The sequence below is a fragment of the Geotrypetes seraphini genome, chromosome 9 (genome assembly GCF_902459505.1).
Source record: "Geotrypetes seraphini chromosome 9, aGeoSer1.1, whole genome shotgun sequence".
In the NCBI taxonomy this organism is placed as follows: domain Eukaryota; kingdom Metazoa; phylum Chordata; class Amphibia; order Gymnophiona; family Dermophiidae; genus Geotrypetes; species Geotrypetes seraphini.
The window spans coordinates 47,077,310-47,104,104 of record NC_047092.1 but is presented as its reverse complement, the minus strand read 5'-3'; the positions used below and the strand labels follow the sequence as shown (position 1 = coordinate 47,104,104).

The 26,795-nt window shown below is 43.3% G+C and overlaps 1 protein-coding gene across 6 annotated transcripts in view; it reads right to left on the bottom strand.

Annotated features, from left to right (window-relative positions):
• The window catches only part of GRM8 (glutamate metabotropic receptor 8), a 766,318-nt gene that overhangs the window by 692,953 nt on the left and 46,570 nt on the right, over positions 1–26,795 (bottom strand). The window contains exon 1 of one of the 6 annotated variants that reach the window (XM_033958934.1): positions 11,841–11,921. The exons of the other annotated variants lie outside the window; for them this stretch is intronic. The gene's annotated coding sequence lies outside the window, so the exon portion shown is untranslated. Of the gene's footprint in view, positions 1–11,840; positions 11,922–26,795 lie in introns of those variants that run through there. 6 annotated transcript variants of the gene reach the window in all.

Below are 26,795 nucleotides of genomic sequence, written 5' to 3'. Positions count from 1 at the left end.
TCTGTGCTGCAGGGGATTTGATGCGCACAGTAGTCGAATTGTAACTGTTGTGATGGTACGTCGTGTGATACCTATCTTAATATTTTAATCCCTTACTAACTATGTCGAGCAAAATACGAAAGTGGTCGGACGAATATGTACAATATGGATTCACATGTATAACGGAACGTGATGGGAGTCAGCGTCCTAATTGCATGATTTGCAATGCCAAGTTGAGTAATTCTAGTCTAGCTCCGGCAAAACTAAGGGAATAAAGAAGGGTTCGGTGAACACGCATATGAAACTGGTGGGGTTCAGTACCTCCAACAAGGTTAAGAACCACTGTGTTAGAGCATTCTGTAGTACGTTGCCGTGACAACCCACGCTGATTTTCATGCTAAATGCATATTGTGTTAGGGGACAGGAAATATATGTAAAGAAGGGGCATATTCTGACATTGCATTTAGTATTGAGTATATGGTGCTTTATTGCATATAGTCACTTGTGGAGTTAGTAAGGATGCATAGGGGAAAATCTTTATAGATTGCTTAAAGTTAGGCTCTGGGATGATGGTGCACACTAAGGGCTCCTTTTACAAAGGTGCGCTAGCATTTTTATCGCATGCACTGGATTAGTGCGCGCTAGCGAAAAACTACCGCATGCTCAAGAGAAGGTGGTAGCAACTAGCGCGCGGCATTTTAGCGCACGCTATTCCGCACGTTAAGGCCCTAATACGCCTTTGTAAAAGGAGCCCTATGGAGAAATTCTAAAACTAGCGCCTAAACTTTGGTTGTGCTTTGGATGGAGGGGCTTGGAGTCAGAGGGGGACTGTGCTTCAGGGAAGGATTTAAAAGAGCCGTGCTTTGGGGGAGGGGTTTGAAGAAGACTGAGCTATGGGTACTGTACTTGAAAAGGGATTGGATCAAGGAAGAATTAGTTGGGGAGGCAGGGGTATACCTCTTGGAGGGTCTCATTGGGCGGTTCTTTTCCAGGGCACTTTGTATTGGTCAAGAGAAATTGTTGGGGGAAATTAGATTGGCCAGGAGTACTGTCTGGAAGGGGATTGCACCACTATAGCTGGTCTTTTTTTATTTCTTTGACTTGTCACCGGGTTGCATATACTAGAACAGGGCTGCCCAAGTCCAGTCCTCGAGATCTACTGGCAGGCCAAGTTTTCATGATATCCACAATGAATATGGCATGAGAGAGATCTGCATACCAAGAAGGCAGTGCAGGCAAATCTCTCTCATGCATATTCATTGTGGTTATCCTGAAAACCTGGTCTGCCAGTAGATCTCGAGGACCGGACTTGGGCAGCCCTGTACTAGAAGATGTCATGGATGCACTGGTGCTGTCAATGCATGTAACATGGTGCCCATGAGGGAGGTGTCTTCTCTGTGTGCTAAATGCAGGATGGATTCTGGGCACACCCCATACAGGCTTTGCATTTACCTCTAATAAATGAGTTCCTAATTGACCTAATGCATGGCAATTTATAGGTTTATGTGCATTAAATGAGCCTAGCATGCACTAAAAAGACAATTCTATATCATATATGCTAACATTTATGTGCAAATTATGCATCTAAGTGTTTAGAATATTAGCATATATGCATATTTGTGAGCAGATGTATGCATATACATGCCAATATTCAGCCTGGGCACTATTATGTAAATAGCTTTGATGGCAGTTAGCTTTGACGGCAGCTCCAGTAGTGGGGAAGTGATGGCAATGCCAGGTGGACTTCTACGATCTGTGTCCCATACACAGCATGAGAGATCAGGATGGGCTAAACATAATTTTGACAGCAGCTCCACCAGTGGGACAATAAAGCCCATGCAAGGCATACTGCTATGGTCTGTTTCCCGTATGTTGGAAGACAGATCATGAGAGGCTGGAGTAGGTTTTGATGGCACCTTGGAAGCTGGGGAAGTAGGGCCAGAGCAGACCTTTTTTTATGAATTGAGCCCTGAAAATGGCAAGGATGGATCAGGAGCAAGTATCATCTGAGTACAGGTCTCGTATATCTTGGGGGGAGGGGAAGACATGTTACAGTGGAACTTAGCAAGTAAAATGTAATACTACTACTGGATTGTTGGTTCAACGTTGCCTTGATAATAAATGTGACTGTTGAGCAGACTGGATGGATCAGGCAGGTCTTTGCCTGACACCATTTACTATGTTATGTTACATGTGTAGGCTGGTTCATAGACAACCCCGCGAAAGACAAAGGCGCATGCCGACAACTGAGCGCAAGACGGAGGCGCGCACCGAAGAAAATTACAGTTTTTAGGGGCTCCGACGGGGGTTTTTGTTGGGGAGCCCCCCCCCCCAGTTTACTTAATAGAGATCGCGCCGGCGTTGTGGGGGGTTTGGGGGGTTGTAACCCTCCACATTTTACTGTAAACTTAACTTTTTCCCTAAAAACAGGGAAAAAGTGAAGTTTTCAGTAAAATGTGGGGGTTACAAACCCCCCCCCCACCCCCCACAACGCCCCCACAATGCGGCGCAATCTCTATTAAGTAAAGGGGGGGGTTCCCACACACACACACACACCCCCGTCGGAGCCGTAAAAACAGTAATTTTCTGCCGTAAAAACAGTAATTTTCTGCGGCGCGCGCCTCCACGCTGCGCTCAATTGTCTGGGCGCACTTTTGACCTGACACCGTGTAGGCTGAATAATGCATATTTGCAAGGGGAAGGTTGAAACCACCCACTTACATGCGGAACTTTGAATACTATAAATTACATGCATATCGCTGGCATTTAAGCACAAACATTTTCACCATCTCTATAACTTTCATAAGTGCTAACACTTAGCTACGTATACTTTCCTTTACAGAATAGGTTCCTGCCAGGCACTCTGTTATAAAATTACTCTGTAAGTGTTTTAAAGCATACTTAAGAACCAAATGCATGCTAACGAATGCACATCCCTAAAAGCAGGAGCCACTTGAGAATACTGTATAGAGAGATGGCATGGAATAAGGAGTAGAACAAAGAGCAAACCAAACAAGTATATGGAGCAAGAAGCACACCTTACGTGACTGATGTGGCTACGTTTCATCCGAGGGCTGCGTCAGAGGCAAAACTAGAGAGGAAAAACAGACAGCCAGCTTCTCTCTTGTATAACAGCTTCCCAAACAATCCAGAATATTCAAACATAAAGAATTACATGTCCCACTGGTACAGAAATTCAGCAGCAGTAGTCCTGCTACAATACTCCTTCAATTTTCTGCAGGATGGCAAAATGTGGCCATGTCAGGCACACGTGATATTAAATTTCTTTTTGCTCTATATACTCATTTGGTCTGCAACTTTTGTTCTATACCCGAAACATCGCAGATCATCTGCCTCTCCAACATCCCTCTGATCTACTGTACGGAATATGGAGTTGCACTAACCTAAGTGGTTAGTTATTTATCCCCCCTTTTACTAAACCGCAATAGCGGTTGTTAGTGCAGGGAGCCACGCTGAATGCTCCGCGCAGCTCCCGATGCTCATAGGAACTCTATGAGCATCAGGAGCTATGCAGAGCATTCAGCGCGGCTCCCTGCGCTAATAACTGCTATCACGGTTTAGTAAAAAGGGGGGGAGGGGTAATTTATTTTTAAATGTATTACTTGCAAAGTGAGTTACAATCCCAACATACATAATTAAAATAACGTCACAAACTATGAAAAGACATAAAAACAAATCATTTCATAAACTATAACAGACAATAATATTCTTCATAACTCAGTCATTTACCATAACAAACATAATAAAAAAAATATTCACTTAACTCCTACTCAATAATTTACCAAAACATTTCTGGAAAAGCAAAGTTTTAACCAATTTCCTGAACTGGTATATCTTTTTGAGATGGTGTCAACAGAATTGTACGTAATGTCCCAACAGAGGTACTATGTTATTTGTTATTTTAATCCTCATTTTCTATTCTATTCTGAATAATCCATAATATTCTATTTGCCTCTTTTTTTTTTTTTTTTTTTTTAATACCACTGTTGCACAGTCACGCTGATGAATCAGAAAAGGCACTGAAGGACATTAAGAACCTGATTCATCAAGGTTTTTGTTCGAAAGACACAGAAAGGGAAAAAAAAGACTTCAGTGAATCAGGCCTTTAAGTTTGTCAGCAAATGAAGGCATACCATCTGAAACCATTCCATTCTTCATTTGATACTGTACAATATCATGTTTTCTGTGGTAGTAATTACATGCTCAGTTCATTGTTTGATAATAAAGAATCATTCAAAAGTTGAGAGTATGATTGTTTCTATAGCGCTAAAACCATCTCATTTTAATCCCCTTTCTATGTTTTATGCATTGCTCATAGATTATGTCTCTTTGCTTTCTTTAGTGTAACAGGGTTTTTATGCAGTGTATGGAGAGAATATATAACATAAGCTTGCAGGAAAAGGTGATGTGGAAGAAATCTTATTTGATTTGCATTAAATGCCTGAAATTTTCTGCTCTCTCCTTCCTTCCAGTCATAAGTCTCAGAGATTGATATCGTACTCGGTGCAAAATGCATGCACAACAAATCACAGTTGAATATAAAAAGACATCTCTAGCTTGATTTACCATCTGTGTAGTGCAATAAAATTATGCACAAGTCAATTTTCTTATTTATATCAAACAATGTTAAAAGCAAAATATGATTGTTTCTTTCTAATGAAGATTTTAAAATAAGCTTTTCACATAGCACTAGGGGGTAATTTTATAATTTTTTTTTTTTAAAACACCACCTAGTTTTAGACTTCAAGAATGCACAAATGAGCAGCTTCCGGTTAAGTGGTATTCTTTAAGCATATGCCTAGATATGATGGCATATACATTATGAGGGGGCATTCACACATAGTGTAGAAAACAACTACCTATAAACTATGGGCATTCTAGGCATGAAAGTGTCTTACTCCTACTACTACTACTACTATTATTTCTATAGCGCTACCAGACGCAAACAGCGCTGTACAGAGTCACAAAGAGTAAGAAAACAGTCCTTGCTCGAAAGAGCAAACAATCTAAACAGCCAAGACGTCATGGATACAGTTAAGGGGAACGGTTAATCAACTGACTGGTTTGGTGGGCAGTGGGAAGTACAGGGCAATCAAGCCATTGTGACATCACTGATGAGGTTGGCTCTTATTGGTGGAAATTCTTCACACTATTACTTTGAATTATTTCTATAGCGGTACCAGACGCACAAAGTATTGTATAGAGTCACAAAGAAGTTAGAAAACATAGAAACATAGAAATAGACGGCAGATAAGGGCCACGGTCCATCTAGTCTGCCCACCCCAATGACCCTCCCCTACCTTTCTCTGTGAATAGATCCCACGTGTCTATCCCATTTGGCCTTAAAATCAGGCACGCTGCTGGCCTCAATAACCTGAAGTGGAAGACTATTCCAGCGATCAACCACCCTTTCAGTGAAAAAGAATTTCCTGGTGTCCCCGTGCAGTTTCCTGCCCTGATTTTCCACGGATGCCTCCTTGTTGCCGCGGGGACCCTTGAAAAAGAAGATATCTTCTTCCACCTCGATGCGGCCCGTGAGATACTTGAATGTCTCGATCATGTCACCCCTCTCTCTGCGTTCCTCAAGTGAGTACAGCTGCAACTTATCCAGCCGTTCCTCGTATGGGAGATCCTTGAGTCCCGAGACCATCCGGGTGGCCATTCTCTGGACCGACTCCAGTCTCAGCACATCCTTACGGTAATGCGGCCTCCAGAATTGCCACACAGTATTCCAGGTGGGGCCTCACCATGGATCTATACAATGGCATAATGACTTCAGGCTTACGGCTGACGAAACTCCTGCGTATGCAACCTATGATTTGCCTTGCCTTGGATGAAGCTTGCTCCACTTGATTGGCAGTCTTCATGTTCTCACTGACGTTCACCCCTAAGTCTCGTTCTGCTTCAGTTCTTGTTAGGATCTCGCCATTAAGGGTGTAAGTCTTGCATGGATTTTGGCTGCCAAGGTGCATGACTTTGCATTTTTTGGTATTGAAGCTGAGTTGCCAGGACCTAGACCAGCGGTCCAGTAGGAGTAGGTCGTGCATCATGTTGTCAGACATTGAATTTATGTCTGTTGTGCTTTTGCCCACTACATTGCTTAGTTTGGCGTCATCGGCGAATAATGTTATTTTACCTTGCAGCCCTTCTACCAAGTCTCTTATAAAGATGTTGAATAGGATCGGGCCCAGGACCGAGCCCTGCGGCACTCCACTGATTACCTCCGTCATTTCGGAGGGGGTGCCGTTCACCACTACCCCTCTGAAGCCTACATCCCAAGCCAGTTCCCCAACCCATTTCGTCAATGTGTCGCCCAATCCTATAGAACTCATCTTGCTCAGCAACCTGCGGTGTGGTACACTATCGAATGCTTTACTGAAGTCCAGGTATACGATGTCCAGGGACTCCCCAACATCCAGCTTCCTCGTCACCCAGTCAAAGAAGCTGATCAGGTTGGATTGGCAGGATCTCCCCTTAGTAAATCCATGTTGATGGGATCCCGTAGATTCTCCTCATTCAGGATCGTATCCAATTGGCGTTTTGATTAGAGTTTCCATTACTTTGCACACTATTGATGTGAGACTCACCGGTTCCTGTAGTTTGCTGTCTCCATCTTGGAGCCTTTCTTGTGGAGTGAATGACGTTAGCCCGTTCTTCCAGTCCACAAGTCGTTACCGTACTAAGGGAGAGATTGAAGAGCGCGGATAGCGGTTCCGCCAAGACATCACACAACTCCCTGAGCACCCTGGGGTGTAGGTTGTCAGGCCCCATTGCCTTGTTAACCTTAAGCTTTGACAGCTCGCAGTAGACACCGCTGGGTGTAAACTCGAAATTACTAAATGGGTCATCTGCGTCAACCCTTGTCTGTAGCTGAGGGCTGGCTTGGACAAGTTCCTGGAGGAAAAGTCTATAGTGTGTTATTGAGTGAGACATGGGGGAAACCACTGCTTGCCCTGAATTGGTAGCATGGAATATTGGTATACCTTGGGTTTTGGCCAGGTACCAGTGACCCGGATTGGCCACTGCGAGAACGGGCCACTGGGTAGATGGACCATTGGTTTTGACCCCATATGGCTGTTTCATATGCTCTTACATAAGCCAAGTAAGGACAATGAAGCCACCGTAACATCACTGCTGAGGTTGGCTCTGAGGCACCATGACATCACAACCTCAGCTCCGGAATGTTGCTCTCATTGGGGTTCCGGAATCTTGCTATTCTTTGAGATACTGGAATGTTGCTAGTGCTTGAGTTTTGGCCAGTTCCAAGGAGCTTACAATCTAAACAGATAAAAGGATGTAGTTGTCATGGATACAGTTAATTAGCTGGCTGGATTGGAGGGCAGAGGAGTAAGGTTAAGGATTGAAAGCTATATCAAAAAGGAGGGTTTTCAGTCTGCTTTTAAACAAGGGAAGGGGCTTGATGGACAAACTCGGGTAATTTATTTCAGGCTTAGGGGGCAGCTAGATGAAGGAACAAAGTCTTGAATTGGCAATGGAGGAGAAGGGTAATGCTAAGAGTGACTTATTCGAGGAACAGAGTTCTCTGGGAGGTGTATAAGGAGAGAGAAGTGAGGAAGAGATATTGAGGGGCAGCAGAATGAACACACTTGTAGGTCAGCAATAAGATATTGAACTGTATGCGATGGCAGATAGGGAGCCAGTGAAGTGACATAAGGAGAGGGGTGGACAAGGGCGTAGCGAAGTTGGTAAAAGATGAGTCACGCAGCAGAGTTTTGCAACAGATTGCAAGGGAGAGAGGTGACACTGAGGGATACCAGTTAGGAACAGATTGCAATAATCTAAGCGCGAGGTTTATAGAATAGGTTTCAAAGGTGCTTTCTTAGTATCTACCTCTAGGCCCCTTCTTATAGTAATATGGAGGGGGCATTCTTCATAGGACATCTAAGTCTGAGTTTGGATGTTTTGGGAATGCATCCAACCAATCCAATAGAGAAATGTCCATTTTCAGAACTGCAAGAATCTTGTTTCTTTTCAAAAATGACCTAGCTAGATAGTTTTGCCCTTAGTGCATCTACCTTTTTTGGCCATTTTCAAATATAAAAACATCCAAACGAAAAACACAAACACAAGCTATTGGGACATGCAAGCAGCCAGCATTCTTAGCAAACTGGCCACACAGACATCTGATCAAAGCAGAGGGGTACTCTAGGGGATACTGCAGTGAATGTCACTTTAAAAAGTTCCAGTTACAGCTCTCACAGCTTAATATTATATGATGAGCCCTCCAACAACCATCCAAAACTTACTGTACCCACCTGTACACCACAATAGCCCTTATGCCTGAAGGTGTCATCATTATGTAGGTACAGTAGGTTTGGGGTAGGATCTGGAGGGCTCACCATACAATATAAGCAGATTATGATGAGATCTGTACCTGGGACATTTTAAAGTGATGTTCACTGCAATACCCCCTAGAGCAGGGCTGCCCAAGTCCGGTCCTCGAGATCTACTGGCAGGCCAGGTTTTCTGGATATCCACATGCACGAGAGAGATTTGCATACCAAGAAGGCAGTGCAGGCAAATCTCTCTCATGCATATTCATTGTGGATATCCAGAAAACTTGGCCTGCCATTAGATCTCGAGGACCGGTCTTGGGCAGCCCTGATCTAGAGTGACCCTCTGCTCTACTCAGATGTGTCTGCGTCCATATGATGCTGTCATACAGGCAGCATCTGCACTGTTTCTTTCACAATTTTGGGTGGTGAGAGGGTTCGGTGAACAGTGGGGAAGTAAGTGGGGTTATGCCTTAATCCCTCCAGTGGTCATGTGGTCAGTTTTGCACCTTTTTGACCCTTATTCGCTTTTAAAACAGATCTAACCCCAAACGATTTTGTTAAATGTTCGATTATCCCTGCTAAATGTCCAAGTCCTAAGCTCACACTGCAGACATAAAGCCTAGCAAAATGTCTAGAAGATGGTTTGGAAAATGGCAACTTGGACATTTTGGCAAAAAAAAATTCAAGAGTCACTATATGCCGTTTTTCTTTTTACGTCTTTTTATTTTGAAAATGAGCCCCATAGTAAATGTGGGCAGATAAATTTGCACTGTCCATCCAGACTGCCCAACAAGGTGGCCAGAGTTGAATCTGGCCCTCTGCACTGGTATACTCAATGGGTCATTTTCAAAGGAGAAAACATCTTTAGAAACATCATAAAGTGGCAGAAAGATGTGTGTCTTGCAAAAAAAAAAATTTAATTTGCCGATTTTTGAAACTTGAGATTTGAAATGTTTGTCTTCCGCAGATCAGCCAATTTTCAGGGGGCATGTTTTGGGTGGGACTTGGGAGTTACCCAAAAAGTTAGACATTTTTCTGTCATAATGGAACAAACCCAGAATATCTAAGGCAAAAATTGAGATGTTCTGTTATTGACCTGTTTCTATCATGACCAACTTACAAAAAAGGTGCTCTAAATGACCAGATGATCACTGGAAGAATTAAGGCACGATCCCCTCTTATTCTCCTAGTGGTCACTGACTCCCTCCCAGGAAAAGTGGTCAGTGCAGTGGGCTGTAGAGAAGGGGGCCTAGGGCCATATCCCACTCTAGTACACTTGAGGTAGAAAGTATGAGCCCCCTAAAAACCACTAAATACCTGCTACCACTACATATATGAGGGGCCGCTGAAAAGTTCTCAGCCCAGTCAAAGTTGTGGAAGTCTGGGCTATACACGTAGGCCCGGATTCTCTAATCAGTGCAGATTTTTTAGGTAGCTGTAGGCACCCAAGCTCAGTAAAATATGCTGTTTAAATGGCATTTTAAACTGAGTTTCAAGGCACCTAAAGAATTGGAGTCAGAATCGCACCTCCATAGGCACTTTAGGCCACCTAATGCCACTGTACACCTACTAGACAATAGGTGTGGGGTTTTTTTGTATGTAGACCTATTGTCGCTTGAGCCCACTTTTGACACAACTAAGTGCAATTCTATAAATTGGTTTTAAGAAAGGTTTGGACAAGTTCCTGGAGGAAAAGTCCATAGTCTTGTTATTGAGAAAGACATGGGGAAGCCAATGCTTGCCCTGGATTGGTAGCATGGAATATTGCTACTCCTTGGATTTTGACCAGGTACAAGTGACCTGTATTGGCCACCGTGAGAACGGGCTACTGGGCTTGATGGACCATTGGTCTGACCCAGTATGCTATTCTTATGTTCAAATAGAAATAGAATTTCTTTGGAAAACTGATTTGAAGACCAAGAGGTATAAAGGATCCGTGGCCTGTACGTTTTTTTAGGAATTTTGAAAATTAATCTTGCCACGTAAAGAAAACAGTAGTCATGCAATACTATAAACGTTTACATTACAGGAATATATTGAGGCCAATATTAGATGCATCCGGAGAAGACCTTTGCTTCAAACATATGGAGGGTAAGTTATTCAGCCAGTGGCAGTGAATGTTTTGCCGACTGCATTATTCCCCGTATTCTCACTACTCGGCACCTAAGCTTTAGGCGCCATTTATAAAATCGGGGCCTTACTGCCAGCCATTTTGTAAGTGGTAAAGGCTCAAGCAGTATTTCATGTGCTAACCAGTTAGTGCACCATAATGTAACTGTGCCGACAGTGCAAGAATGTCCTCTCTCTGCCTCCTGACTACCATTTACAAAAAAAAAAAAAAAAAAAAATTTTGCACGCAGGGCCTGCAGATTCAGAAGTTACCGCAGGGTTAGGGTTACCAGGCGTCCGGATGTCCTCCTTTGTCCAGGTTTTGAAAAGCCTCCTCAAATCACGTCAGGCAGGGAGGAAATCCACGCATGCGTTGGTGCCATGTGATGATGTCATATGAATACGCGCGCGCACACATGTGACATCACGTGGCATCCACGCATGCACAGATTTCCTCCATGGCCGACAAGAGCAGGCAGCGGGGGGGGAGGGGGGCAGGGCTGGGGTGGGATTAGGGCATTACACGGCGGGGATGGGTGGAACTAGGAGGGGCTGGGGATAGGAAAACCCTATCCCCAGGGTGCCTGAACGCATCCCAAAGTATACCATTTTAAGTTGTATTATGTGCACATTAAATGCCTAGTGCAGTTTAGTAAAAGTACCCCTATATTTTCATAAAGCCTCATGCTTATACTATTTACCCCAATCCAAATAACTCATATACCTACCTCAAGCTGACATTGTTATTTATATTTTACTTTCATTTTCGGTGTTTTGCTTTTATGACATATGAATATTTTCTCTCATTTTCATTTGCTTGCAATTATGGGCCCCTTTTACAAAGCTGTGGTAGCGATTATCCCACAGCAAAGCTCATAGGAATCGAATGGACTTTTGTACATTTGTCACAGGGAAATCACTGCCATGGCTTTGCAAAAGGAGCCGTAAGTCAGCATAATTTTTAACTGCATTCATAATAACTTCAAATTTGCTTCTCTCTAAAGCCTTGGATGTTTCTAACTAAAATGTCTCTTTTTTTTTTCCAGGGGGAAACAATCACCTTATAACCTGGAACAGAATTACTAATGATCTGACAAGGGCTAACAAACTACAAACAGAATTTCCTTCTCGTTGAGCAAGCAGGGTCATCCCATACTTACAGCAAGAAGACAAACCTTATCTAGCTAAGCAATATGTCATGGAGAGGGTAAACGTCAAAGCCCTTCACCCAGATAAATAGTGATTTACTGTGGTAAATTGTCCTGTCTGGAAATTGCCTTCTACAACCTGGCTAAATGTGAATTCAGGCTTCCACAGCATGAATACTGAAAATTGTCTTCTTATAGGCCAAATGATTGCAGCCTGCGATTTGTCTGGAGATAGCTTTGCCTTAACACCGGGTGAACAATCTATTGGCATATGTAACCAAATTACCTGAAAAGGCTATTTTCTCTTCTGCTAGACTTGAAATACAACATTCGGTGTAACATTTCAGATGGTACTTGTTGAAGATGTTGTATATAGCTCTATCTCCTCTTCAGTTCCATTCGCTAGTTACAGACTGAAGAGTTCTGTGCTGGAAAAATCTCATATTAGTTTCTCATTGTATTCCAGTATGCGTGCGTCTGGTACCGCTATAGAAATAATTCAAAGTAATAGTAATAGTGTGAAGAGTTTCCACCAATAAGAGCCAACCTCATCAGTGATGTCACAATGGCTTGATTGTCCTGTACTCCCCACTGCCCACCATACCAATCAGTTGATTAACCGTTCCCCTTAACTGTATCCATGACATCCTGTTTGTCTTGGCTGTTTAGATTGTTTGCTCTTTCGAGCAAGGACTGTTTTCTTACTCTTTGTGATTCTTTCTTCTTTGATTCTTATCTCCCATGTTGAAGAACTTATACTATGTGAATCTGATAGGCCACTGTTGGAAACAGGAGGCTGGACTAGATGGACCATTGGTCTGACCCAGTATGGCTGCTCTTATGTTCTTATGAATATGATAGTGTGTTTTCTCTTTCTCTCATTTAACCTGATTATAGCAGGGAACAAAAAAAAAAAACCTTTCATATATTAATTCTCCACCTAAAGGTATACATGCTGGATGACAGTGCATATACTTTAATCCACACTGAAAATGAGTAGTGCTCAGGGTGGGGTTGGGATGGGAATCCGAGGCTGCAACAAATTCACCAGAGTTTTATTATGAAAAACCTTCTAAGGCTTCAAAGAAGGTTCAAAATGACATGGATGCAAAGTACCTAATTTTCTAACTTGTCAAATAGAAATAGAAAGATTTCTCTGGAAAACTGATTTGCAGGCCAAGAGGTATAAAAGATCCATGGCCTGTACGTTTCTTATGAATTTTGAAAACTAATCTTGCCACGTAAAGAAAACAGTATTCATAGCAATATTACAGAAGTTTACACAGCAAGACATACTGAGGCCAATATTGGATGTATCTGGAGAAGACCTTTGCTTCAAACATGTGGAGGATAAATAGTCAGCCAGTGGCAACGATTGTTTTGCTGACTGCATTATGCCCAGTATTCATTGCCAAGCCATATTTCCCAAATGAAAATATTTTGTGGGTGGCTTTGCGAAAGACCCCTGAGGAAGGCATAAATGCCCAAGTTTCACAAAACTGTGCCAAAAACTAGGCTGCAGTAGGCATCCTATCGCTGCCTAGCTTAAATGGTTTAATTGGTGATAAACAACGTGGCAATGGACCACATCATTTAAAACCAATTAAAATTTAATTAAAAAGAAAAAAAATAAAATGTAGGCACTTGTAAGTGTCTATAAATGATGGCCAACTCCCATCTGTAGAGGCACCTACCAGCATTTACATTAAACTATGTGTGATTTATGCCAGAAGTTGACTTGGGTGCTGGTAGGTACCTCTATGATGCAATTCTTATCGAAAGTAGATGCTGGAAATGTAGGCCTATAAAACCCTGGCCTACATTTTTGTCGCCTACTTGCGACATGGCTGCAGTTCGCTAAACAGCGCCCTCATATGATTGACATTTGACATGCGATTGCTGCCGCTTTTCTAAGCGCCTACCGCTAGTGGCACCATTTAGAGAAGCCGGCCCAAAGTGCCAAAACCCGGACTGTCTTGGGTCTCTCTCCGACTATACCATACTTCATTGGGAAAGCTCGTTTTGGTTGCCGTGTACCTCTTGGATATTTTGTGTTACGACTGTGGAATACATCATATTCTAAGATACAATTACAAGAGCCCCATGAAATGCAGAATAAACTGCACAACTACATTGCAATTGTTCTGGATTCAAATGCCCTTATTCCTTTGTTCAGATTGTTAGCTACAGCAGTGTTTTTCAACCTTTTTTGGGCAAAGGCACACTTGTTTCATGAAAAAAATCACGAGGCACACCACCATTAGAAAATGTTAAAAATTTAACTCTGTGCCTATATTGACTATATATAAAGTAATTCTCTTGAATAGGAATCAAATAACACAAAGAAGTATTTTATAATGCTGCCACCGCCAACAACACCGTTGGCGGCGGTGGCACTCAAGTGGCTAAAGAGCCACAGTTTGCCGGCCTAGGGACAACACTGGAGGGTGGCCAGCTGTGCACCCCCTTGGGACGTAAACCCGGGGTGGGGCAGACCGCCCTCCCCCCACCCTGGTATGCCACTATCTGTACCTCACTCCCCTCCCTATGACCAAAAATTCTCCTTTCTTCTATTCCCTGTGTACACAACCATCTCTTTCCCTCCCTTCCTCTCTCCCATTTCTTCTGTGTCCAAAAACGCATTCCCTCCCCCACCTCAGCATCTCTTTCCCTCCCTTCCTCTCTCCCAAGTCCATTTCTTCTGTGTCCAAAAACGCATTCCCTCCCCCCCCTCAGCATCTCTTTCCCCTCCCTTCCTCTCTCCCAAGTCCATGCCTTCTGTGTCCAAAAACCCATTTCCCTCCCCCACCTCAGCATCTCTTTCCCTCCCTTCCTCTCTCCCAAGTTCATGCCTTGTGTCCAAAACGCACTCCCTCCCCCCCTTTTGTGTTCCGTGTTTGCCTCCCAGCCCATCTTTGCAACTTTCTCAGCCAAACGAAGCTCAAGCCGCGAGGCTTGTCTTCTGCTTCCTGCCTGCCCTGCCGCGCACAAATAGCCGAACTGAAGTATTCTCAGACGTCAGCGCTGACGTCGGAGGGCAGGCTTTGCTTAAGCCCTCCCTCCGACGTCAGCGCTGACATCGGGGAACGCTTGCGATCGGCTATATGTTAGCTGCAGGGCAGGCAGGAACAGAAGACGAGCCTCGCGGCTCGAGATGTATTGAACTCCGCGGGTCCCCCGTCCAGCACGTGGGGCGGACCGCCCCTCTCCCTAGACTGGTGGTACTGCCCTGATGGCGGCACACCAGGCAACATCTCGCGGCACACTAGTGTGCCGCGGAACAGCGGTTGAAAAACACTGAGCTACAGAATAATGGCCCATTATTTCCAATTCAACCAACTGAACCTCAATTTGCTGCACACAGGACGTAAATGCAACCAGGGTCTTATGGTAGCTTCAGAGAGGAGTTTAATCAATTTGTTTGAATTTGTTTAGTACAAATGAAAAATGGGGCGGGGAGGGGCAATTTTATTATTGTAGAAAATGATTTTATGAAATATAAAATGAAGGGAAGGAGGGGAATAAATTTAATTTGATAAAGATCAATTGTAAAATCTCAAGTGAATTATCTATGTTACAATGTTAATATCAATACTGATGTACTTGATGTAAGTTATAAAATGAATAAAGAATTTAAAAAAAAAAAAATATTTGTTGAATTGTACTCGCTGTACACTGCCTTGGGTAAAACTCTTAATAAAGGCAGTTAATAAATCCCAATAGATAAATAATAATGAAGTGCCGAGATCAAGCAAAAACTATTCAAGTAAATAAGGGGCCCTTTTACTGAAGGGCAGTTGTATAAACTAGATGCCTGCATTTACACGCTCCTTGTACAAGTAAATGTCTAGAATACTAGTGTTTATACACACACGAGTACACTGACCCACAAAAGTATCACCAAGGCACTTGAGTGCTATTCTGTAATCATGAGCCTAACTGGTAAAGCACTAAATGCAAGGGGAGCATACCTATTGGCGGAGCTCCCATCTACATGTATTACTTACAAAATTTGCATGAACAGCAGTCAATTTTCTTCATATTATTTCATTCACCATACATAATTATTTCAAAAGGAATGCGGCAGACTGGTGTAAAGCATGCATAATTACAGAGGTAGGGTCTCAGGGGTAATTTCTATAAAGGGCACTAAGTTAGGCACCTAACTTAATTAGGAGTTTGCTTTACACCAGTCTGCCGCATTCCTTTCGAAATAATTTGTATGGTGAATGAAATAATATGAAGAAAATTGACTGCCATTCATACTTTCTAGGCAAGTTGCTCTTTTTATAAATTAAAATTTTTAAAAGAATTTATTACTATTTAAATTAAATAAAGTTCAGGCATTTATAAGAAATATAGGAAGGTGGTTGGCATCCAATGATGTTATAGGAGCATGTATAATACCTTATGATTACAGCTCATGAATTGGGTATAGGGCTCCAGAATCTGAGCTTTACATACCACAGTCAGACAATTTCTATATAAGCCAAGAACAATTCATATTTGAGAAGAAGAATGTTTATTCCAAATAAGTAGCCATACATAGGTTATTTCAGAGAAAGTGGTTTATCTAATATAATAAAACGCTAGGCGCGCATGCTCACTTCCTATGTGTGCGCTGGTTTTCCGTGAGCTGTAGTGACACGTAGGAAGTGCGCATGCGTGGCTTACGGTCTGTCCTGTTGAAAGATGCAACGGTGGCTATTCGCGCGATCACCGCCTGCGTTCCCTCCCTTCCAGTAACTTTGCTGTCGCCGCCTCTCCGCTCTCTCTCTTCCTCCCCCCCCCACCCGAGACGGATGTCGACCGCGGCGGCACAAGAATGCAGGGTGGAAGAGGCGCTTGCACTGGGTAGAAGAGGTGCTCGCGCCGGCGCAAACAGGTGGCTGAGGCCCGCAGCCAGTCTGGGAGAAGAAGATGTGCATGATGAGCTTGCTGGCCAGAGACGAGGCGCCCACTGTCCCCGCAGGAAAGGTTCCTCGGCCAAGAACACAGCAGCCCGGCCCGCCAACAGACCACCACGTGCCTGCATCAAAATCTTCAGCAAGACTGCTGGAAGGGGGCGGAGCTCCTCTTTTGAGTCTGCCCTGGCAGGGAGGAGAGGTACTACTAGACAGGGGGGATCAGGTAAGGGATGCTGCTGGACAGGGGGGAGGTAATTCTAGCACCCGTTAATGTAACGGGCTAAAAAACTAGTTTGTTTATATTCATAAACATAATAAAAAAAAACTTATTGAACATAAAAACTTTCTATACTACTCTAACGAGCAGGTCAGAGCAGTTTACAATGCTAAATTCAAGAGCAGAAAGGAATACCTTAATTAACATAGAAGCGAGACCATTCACACAACTAAAAGTGAATAGTAAAATCAAAAGAATTTAAGCAGATTTAAAAATAGATAAACAAATGAGCAGAAGTCGCAACACAAGCCTTCTAAACTAATTTCTTTTTCAATGCAAAAGCATGCTGCTTGTCCATAATTTTCCACACAATTTCACTTTTTTTAAAAAAATTCTATCATATTCCCATATCTATTTCGTATTTCAGTGTTACTGTCCAGGTTTTAGCATTACAGCAGACTCTCTGTTAACAGGAACTCAATTAACCAGAACTCTCAAGCGACCAGAAAAAAAAATCTAAGAAATACTGCAATATTTTAAATAAAAATGGAAATAAAATCAATTTCTGGCAGAAATTTAAGTATAAACTTGGCACGCCACACCTGAGTAGTATTAGGCCTACTTTTTAATAGTAACTCTCAAACAACCAGAAACTACATTTATCCAGCATCTAACAATTTCCATGGGTGCCGGTTAACTTAGAGTATACTGTATATTCTTTATTCAGCTCTCTTCTGACATTCTTCCAAATTTATACAGTTTCTTTTTGTGTCATTATAGTGCTAAGGTGATATTTTGCAATCTGCTTCCCAATAAGTTATTAGCCTTATATTACAAACACCTACAGTAAATATGGCTGACAACATTTGCAGTGGTCTTAGCATTTAAAGTCATTTTGCTAGGTGAAAAATACCACAATGGTTATCTCTGGATTTCTTGAAGATGAGCCGAAGCACTCCAAAAGGTCAAGCTTCAGTGAGACAGGTCATATCACTGAAATGCTGGTCTACAACTGACTGCATTTCCCAGTGGGGAAGTGAAAGCACAGTCCTCCATTATCACCTGTGTGTTTCATTATTGCCAAAAAGAGTTTAAGAGAGGCTGGAATGAAACAGTAGAAAAAAAATAGCCTGTTATCTTGAATTGAAGGGGGGGAAAAAAAAAAAAATCAGCAATACTTTATATTCCAAAGACTAAATGATGTGAAGTTCCTTATTACTCACCAAAGCAAAACAAAAGCGAGCTATCCAATTACTGACATCTAAAGAAGATAATACGCTGATTCCCAGAACACTCTTTATTGTCTTTTTATCAAGCTTCAGAATGTAGAGGCCATATTTCTGAGTCTTTCGCCTCATTATTGCTATACTCAGCCGACAGGATCAGTATTTATTTTGCCACAATCATCTATATACAATTTCACATAAATTTCAACCTCAATAAATAAAATTCAGCCATGAATATATTTATTGAGGTTTGGTTTAGCATAAGAACATAAGAATAGCCTTACTGGTTCAGACCAATGGTCTATCAAGCCCCAGCAAACCCGTTCTCACGATGGCCAATCCAGGTCCCTAGTACCTGACCAAAATCCAAAGAGTAGCAACATTCCAGAATCTCAAAGAGTAATAAGATTCCAGAATTCCAAGAACAGCAACATTCCATGCTACCGATCCAGAGCAAGAAGTGGCTTCCCCATTGTTTTTCTCTATAACAGACTATGGACTTTTCCTCCAGGAAATTGTCCAAACCTTTCTTAAAACTAACTAAGCTATCCACTCTTACCACAACCTCTGGCAATGCGTTCCAGAGCTTAACTATTCTCCGAGTGAAAAAAAAAATGTCCTCCTATTGGTTTTAAAAGTATTTCCCTGTAACATCGAGTGTCTTCTAGTCTTTGTAAATTTTGATGGAGTGAAAAATCGGGCCACTTGTACCCATTCTACTCCACTCAGTTCTTCTTAAGTCTTTGGTTTGTGCAATTTCCCCCAACTACTTTTTAGTTTTGGTTAGATAAGACTAGTAAATATAGCTACCAGTATTAGCAATTAAAGGAGCTGTTGCTTTCTCCAATGGACCCCAGTACCTCTATTCCACTCCCCTCCAATGCAGAGCGCATTGCATTTTGACATTAATAAATGATAAAATCTGGTACTGAAAAAATGATGCCTAAAATATAGAAGGCAACTACAAAGAATGAGATCTTTAAGATCTTGCGTCTCCCACTGAAAAATATTGAATTATTTTGATTACCAGCATGATTTCCAACTCAAAGGAACACTGGTTATTTCTTCTTTTAAGTCATATGAGAATGCAGGATTTTATTTCTCTGTTATTGAATTTTTAGGTTCTTTTTCAATAAAGCACAGAGAAATTTGGATCCTTTCCCAAGACAAGCTGAGCCAATATTCTCTCTTTTATTTTAAGCTTGCACAATTCAAGAAATTTAGTATACATCAAGGATTTGATTTAACCAGCATGGATCAGATACACTGACAGTAAAAAGTTATTTATTGGGAGTACTAAAATAATTCATGTTACTGAAACAATATTCGTCATGGGTTAATTACTACAGTAGTAACTACAGTATAAACTTGTTTTGCTGCAACGAGAAACAATGGCCCAGATTCACTAAAGATAGCAATTCAATCGCTGTTGGCCAATTCCTGGCCGATTTTAAAACAGCAATTGATTCACTATCTTTTTTGCATCTCTGTGTAAATTATTTACATGCAAACTCCCAACTCAGTCGCTCAGTGAGTAATTAAGTAAGGGCAGAGCCCTGATAGTAGTGACAGGAGAAGCAGCCTCCTGTCACTGCTGTCAGGGCTTCTGCCAGCTTTTTTTTTTGTTTGTTTTTAAATCGGGCAGATAGTTTGCGCGTATTACACACACAAAATAACTGCTCAATTAAAAAAAAAAAAAAAAAGCTCCCCTCCAACAAAGTGCCCTCTCCCTCCCCAAAGCTAAATGCCCTCATCCACCACCCGCCGCCGCAAACAGGATGGCAGGAGAGATGTTGACTCCCTCCTGTCATCGGAGCTTCCCCCCCCATAAAAACACGCATACCCCTGTCCCCGCTCCCCCTACCTTGAAAGTTGGGAGCAGGAGAGGTGCTCAGTCCCTCCTGCTCCTTAGACCTCCAGCGATGGGAGCAGGAGGAACGACAAAGTCCTCCTGCTCCTTCTCCTCCGCCCTGTCAATGTGAATACAGGCCTTAAGCTCCTGCATCATGTGATGCACGGGGAGGGGCCTAAGGCCCTGATTGGCTCAGGTGCCTCGGACTCCTCCCTTGGGAGAGGCCTGAGCCAATCAGAGACTTCCTTAGGGCTGAGAGGGGGACGCACTTGTCAGAGGTAGCATTTTTTTTGACAGGTTTGCCTGTGTTTTATTCATTTTTTTTATGGGGCATATATTGTGTGTGTGTAACATGCAAAATATCTGTGCCATGGGAAAAAAATGAATATAAAAGACAGGCAGACCTGTCGGTAACACAGTTAGACAGGTCTGTAGCAGTCTGGTTTTAGGATAGTAAAACCCGATTCAAAATAGCCAAGCAATTGCTAGTGAATCAATCGCTTGGCTATTTTGCATGGGGTTTACCTAATTTCTATGAGTTGAATCATATTGGATAGTAGATTAATTAGGCAACAGTTTAGTGAATCGGGTCGGGGTTGAGGAACAATCGCAAAACTGGTTTTGCGATCATCGTTGCAGGATCAGGTTTAGTGAATCTAGCCTAATGTGCATTCCTGGCTGCAGTAGTGCAAAAGCAGTGGTCCCTAAATCAAGCCAGTTACTTTTCAATGAGGTCTGTAAATGATCCCGCTGACACCTAATTCCCTCTTCTAAAGAAGTTCCAACCTGAATAGACTCTACCTTTTCCAGATCCAGTACCCACAACCCCTGAAACAGACTGTAAGGGAGTCAAGGTTCAAGTTTATTAGGTTTTTATATACCGCCTATCAAGGTTATCTAAGTGGTTTTACAATCAGGTACTGAAGCATTTTCCCTATCTGTCCCAGTGGGCTTGCAATCTACCTAATGTACCTGGGGCTATGGAGGACTGAGTGACTTGCCCAGAGTTACAAGGAGCAGCGCGGGGTATGAACCCACAACCGCAGGGTGCTGAGGTTGTAGCTCCATCCATTGTGCCACACACCCTTAATATCACAGTAACAGTGGCAGAAATACCTTAAAACTCACAATCCTACCTAGCGGGCAAATTCTATGGGAGGAGTGGAGCCAGGAGGGTGTGCGCCAGGAAATATAAGAGCCCAGGACACAGCTGGATTGAAAAAGCCCAGAGGGAAGCAGCAAAGTCCCACTGCATATGACTCCATCAAGTTTTTAGAGAAGCCTCCAACAAGTTTTTAAATTTTAGGGAAGCCCATAGTGTGGAAACACTTTTGATATCCACTGTTGATGTACTTAGACTAGGGCTAGAGCAGGGGAAATAGTTTGGATTTCTGTCATTGGATATATCTTTTGCATTTGATTCATTAGATCTGAATCTGCTTTTGACTAAAATGAGAAATCTGGGAGTGGCAGGATCTGTACTGAAATGGTTTAGTATAGTTTTCTCAACTTCTTCAAGCCAAGTACCCCCTAAGTCTAGCAAGTGAGTACCCCCAACCACTTATTGTATGGGTCCATGTCACTTAGGCCCAGATTCTATAAACGGCAGTAGGCGGCAGTAGGTGTCCTACCACTGTCAAACCAGCCAATCAGGACACACATTTTTTTAAAAACCTCCCAAGGCAGGCCGCCTACATTGGAGGCACCTCTGGGAGCCTAGGGATGTGCGCAAGACTGCCTAAGCTCGCCTATGGCTAGGCATGGGTGTGGTTTGGCCTGGAAGTAGCCTTAGGCGGTCAGAAGGAGATGCATAAAAATATAAGTAGACATAGTCGCTGAGCTTATCGCAACAAGGGATCTCCATGAACTCCTGTCTCCCCCGAGCAATCATGGCAGGAGGGATGCCTAGTCCCTCCTGCCTGGCACCCCCCTCCCTAATGATCATGGCAAGAGGGATGCCTAGTCCCTCCTGTTGGCACCCCTTCCAAAGCCACGCAATCTTTGCGAACAAGAGGGATGCCCAATCCCTCCTACCCAGCACCCCCCCAAAGATTCTGGTTCCTCCTGCCAGTAGTCTTCGCAGGGGTTGGGGATGGGTTGCTGTTAAACCTATTGCGGTAGGGAGATCCCTTGTCCTGATAAACTCAGTGGCAGTTCTATTCTCTAACCAGTGTCTGTAACATGGACGTCGGTTAGAAAATCAAGTTCTTTTTAGGTGGGCTTAAGCACAGTTCTGTATAGGACGCCCATTGGCTTCTAAGACCAATGTGGGACTGTACAGAACTATGGGGTCCTGTTACTGAGGAGCGCTAGCAGATTAAGGATGTGTTAGCATATGCTAAATCAGCTAGCGTGCCTTAGTAAAAGAGGGGGTATGTCTTTCACCCAGCCAGAAACTGACCAGAATACATTATTTGGTGACCCAGGCCTGAGCCAAGCAGAGTGTGCTAGCTGGCAGAGACAATAGTGTACACCTGTCGTCACCAACCTTTTTCACGTAAAGGGCCACAGTCAGGGCAGGATTAATTCTTCGAGGGCCCCTAGGCACCCAAGTACGCTGGGCCCCCTGGCCCTGCCATGCCCCTACCCTGCCCATGCCCCACCCCCCGCCCTGTCCATGCCCCACCCCATTTATCTGTTTTCTTATTTACTTCTTTATTTCCCCTTGTATTTCTTTTTTTTTTTCTAAATTCAAAACAAAGATTAGCATACCAGTGCACAGTTTTTCTTCTATGCAACTCCCAAACATATCTGAACAAATCCCCCTTCCTTCCCACCTACTTACCCAGGTCTTTAACTCTGAACCCTTTCCATGCATATATAAAAGTGTTCAAATATTTGTAAAGCAGTAATACTATCCAAAATATGTGTACATTAATAACCAAGTTTACAACACCTCTCAACTGCCTCGCGCTACATCAACCAACTGTAACCCATATGTTCAAAGAAGCGTGGGATGAACACAGAGGATCTAAAATCAGAAAATATAAAATATTGAACTAAGGCCAGTACTTGGTAGACTTGCACAGTCTGTATATGGCAGTTTGGGAGAGGATGGGCTGGAGAGGGCTTCAATGGCTGGGAGGGTGTAGATGGGCTACAGTAGGTTTTGACGGAGATTTTGGCAGTTGGAACCCAAGCACAGTACCGGGTAGAGCTTTGGGTTCTTGCCCAGAAATAGCTAAAAAGAAAAAATTTTAAAAAAATTTAAATTGAATCAGGTTGGGCAGACTGGATGGACCATTCGGGTCTTCATCTGCCGTCATCTACTATGTTACTATGTATAAACAACCAAATCTGTAACTCCTCTAGCACGTTCCACTCCATGTATGTTAACTTGCAACGAAACAACAAGGCAAGCAGTCCACCAAAGAATCCAACATGAAACAAAAGATAGGCAGAAAAATAAGGAGATTCAAATTGCTCCCAAGAACCATGCCTGATGCATTTCACCAAACAAGGCTAGTCAACGCTAACAAAAAAATCATGTCTTTCATACAAACAGAACACAGAAAACACCTTTGCCTAGTATAGAATATGTAATCACAAACTAACCTCTCCCCCTTTTACAAAACTGTAGTATGGTTTTTAGCCACAGCCAGCGCTAAAAAATGCTCTACAGTTTTGTAAAAGGGGGGGGATAAAATATAAATACGTAGACAAAGGTTAAATAAAACCACCAAGAAGCTGGACTGCATACAATGCAACACCACAGAAACAGCGATGTCCCCTAAAGCAAACAGCGATGTCCCCTAAAGCAAAAAAATTAATAACAGAAATTTTTTTTCTACCTTTGTCTTCTCTGGTTTCTGCTCTCATCTTCTTTTCATCTTCTGTCGTTCTGTGCCTCTTCCAGAAATTGTCTGCCTCTCCCTTCCATCTCTTCTTCCACCCCCCCCCCCCCAATTGGTGTGGCATCCATCACCTTCTCTTCCCTTCTCCAATGGTCTGGCATATCTATCCTCTCCTTCCCTCTCCCACATCCCCATGGTCAGGCATTTCACTCTCTTCTCTCCCTTTCTCCCACTTCCATCAGCATCTGCCCCTTTCTCTCCCTTCAACCCAATTCCATCCAGTATCCTTCCCCTTATATCTCTCCCCTTCCCCTGCACACCAATTCCATCAGCCCCTTTCTCTCCTTCCAACACCCTTCCATACCACCCTGCTCCCTTTCTCTCCCTCCATCACCCTTCCATCCTCCTTTCTCTCTCCCCCACAGCAATGCCTCTCCCCCGCCCAACAGCATCGCCCCCCCCAGCAAAGGCAACGCCCCCCCTGCGGCAATGCCCCCCCCCCCCGCAGTAACAGCAACGGGTCCCCCCCCCCGCCGCCCACAGCAACAGCAACACCAACGTGGCCGAATGTGTTACAGGAAAGTCCTGCGATGACTGCTTCTGCCGGTCCAGCCCCCTCCGACGTCACTTCTTCCAGAGCAAATAAGTGATGTCGGAGGGGGCTGGACCAGCAGAAGCAGTCATCGCGGGACCTTCCAGTAACATATCCAGCCACATTGCCGTTGCTGCGGGTGGGTGGTCCGTTGCCGTTACTGCATGGGGGGCCCATTGCCGTTACTGCATGGGGGGCCCGTTGCTGTTACTGCATGGGAGGGCCCGTTGCTGTTGAAAAATAGCAAGGTGAGTTGCCCTCCTTCACCGGGCCCCCCTCACAGTTTCGGGGCCTAGGCACGTGCCTAGTTGGCCTAGTGATTAATCCGGCCCTGGCCACAGTGTGAATACGAGAAAGCTATGAGGGCAACCAAAAGATTAAGCTTACACAAAGTACTAATTTTGTAAACTGCCTTGACCTGCTTATTCAGACTGGCTATCAAACATTACACATTAATACTAATATTGATTCAACAACACACAGAGGATATATTTTAAAATCTTACTTTATTATGGATTGTCATAAGTAGTAAAATTCCATAAATGACACACCTGAGTAACTCATTTAAGAGATTAAGAGTATTTTGGCAAACTATTTGAGGGCCACATGGAGAACCTTGGAGCCACACATTGTAGACCACTGAAGTGTGCCTTAAGAGTAGGTTCCTATACCTAAAAACTAGTTATATGTTATGTTCACCCATACCTATGAATCGAACAGGATCTCTTACCTTTAATAAAATATTTTTTTCTGTGTTCACCTGTAGCCTATTGTGTGATTCTCTAAACGCCCTGAAGGCCCTGACAGTACTGATCTGAATTTGAATGGCTGAGCAGCATCTGCCTGTTGCCTGCTCGACCAATCAAATTCTGAGCAGTGCCCTTAAGGCCTTTAGGGGGTGGGATGAATCCCCTGAAAGCCCTGACCACATGCCACTGCTAATTGCCAGTTCTTGGTGCCAATTAAGCCCTTTAAACATTTTAAATTAAGCACTTAGATCAGCTAAGTGTGTCAATTTAGGCACCTAACGTTAGGTTTATTTATAGAATTGGGGCCTTAGTCTCAGTAAATTTTCAAAGAGGCCAGTTTAGGAGTACAAGTCTCAAAGTTAAGATCAAAAACATTTTGGATATGGGCCTCTTAATATCCTATAACCTTCCTCAAAAGCCATCTCGAGGAAGAAATTTTCTGTTTCCAGCTACAGTGCAAATTTTAAAAATAGCATTTTTACAGAGATTTTATAGCATTTTCATATAATGTTTTTTGCCATATTAATCCACTCAATATGTAAAAATAAAGGTCAATAAACAAGTTGTACATGATAACTTTAGGACAGTATATCTTGCAACGTGCTTGTTGACCTTTTTCTCTAAATATCACCGCTAATAAATATTTCCAAAGTCTCAGTTTCTGTGAAAAGCAACAGTGTAGACCCACAGCTCTATTCCCAAAAGGCGCAAATCCTTGAACTAAGCAGTGAGCATTGTACTTTCCTGAAATATTCTAGTGCCTTGCAACCTGATATGTTCTGCATGAAGGACAGAGCCAGGTCTGTGTTTCTGGTCCTAAATTACCCAGTAAAGCAGACCCACATTTCCCCTGAATTAAACAGGAATGCAATTAGAAAATGAGTTCTGACTGTCCTCATAAGTACTGTTTTCTCTCTAAGCTAAGCGGAAGTCCTCCAATTGCATTGCTTCCAGTAGAGAGCGGTGCTTCAATATTGTGTTTACACTTGCTAGGAACAGACACGTTCCCTGGAGTTTTGCAGTGCTTGCCTGCTCCTCACTATTGAAAATGTGATAGTGAAATAGCATCCCCACTGGCAGGACTGTAGGTGGTGGACGCCTGCTCAGCTTAGAGGAAACCGTGCTCATAAGAGGAGTTATGAGGCTCATAATCTAAAGGGAAAAACATCCAAAAACCGGCCTAAGTCGGCACTTGGACGAACATTTCCCAAATACGTCCAAGTGCTGATAATAAAAACGGATGTATTTTGGATGTATTTCTAAACGACCTAGGCCTTCATAGTGCCGCTGAATGACCAAAGCTAAACGGGGCGTTTCAGGAGAAGTGTCGAGGGCGGGAGTTGGGCGGGACATGGGCTGGCTTAGACTTAATCGTACAGCATGTATAACCGAAAGTACACAGACTACGATCGACAGAACTTGTGTAAAACATGGTCTAAGTCACAAAAAACCACCTAAAGTTACAAGATAAGCACTGCAAACACATAAAACAGACCCCCACACTACCCCAATGATCACTGACCCGCCCCCCATAAAAATATTAATCACATCTTTAAAATTCAGCCTCCAGACCTGGCAGCCTGGCATAGGAAAACCTAGTCGTCCAGCACAGAAGCGGCTTAACCCGTCTTGAATGGACTAATGGAAAAGAGGACCCATGCCCATAAGCCCCTGTAATCACTCAATTGATACTTAAACATGTGCACTCCCCATACACCCCCAAAACCCTTTTTTACTGGCATATAAGTGGCTCCTGCAGCCATAAGGGCTATTAGTGGGTCTAGGGGATTCTGGAGGTGGTTTGGGGGGCTCACCATGACCTATAAGGGAGCTGTAGTGAGGAGAAGACATGGCACCCTTTTTGTGAAGTTCACAGCAGTGCCCTGTAAGGTACTCCACTATTT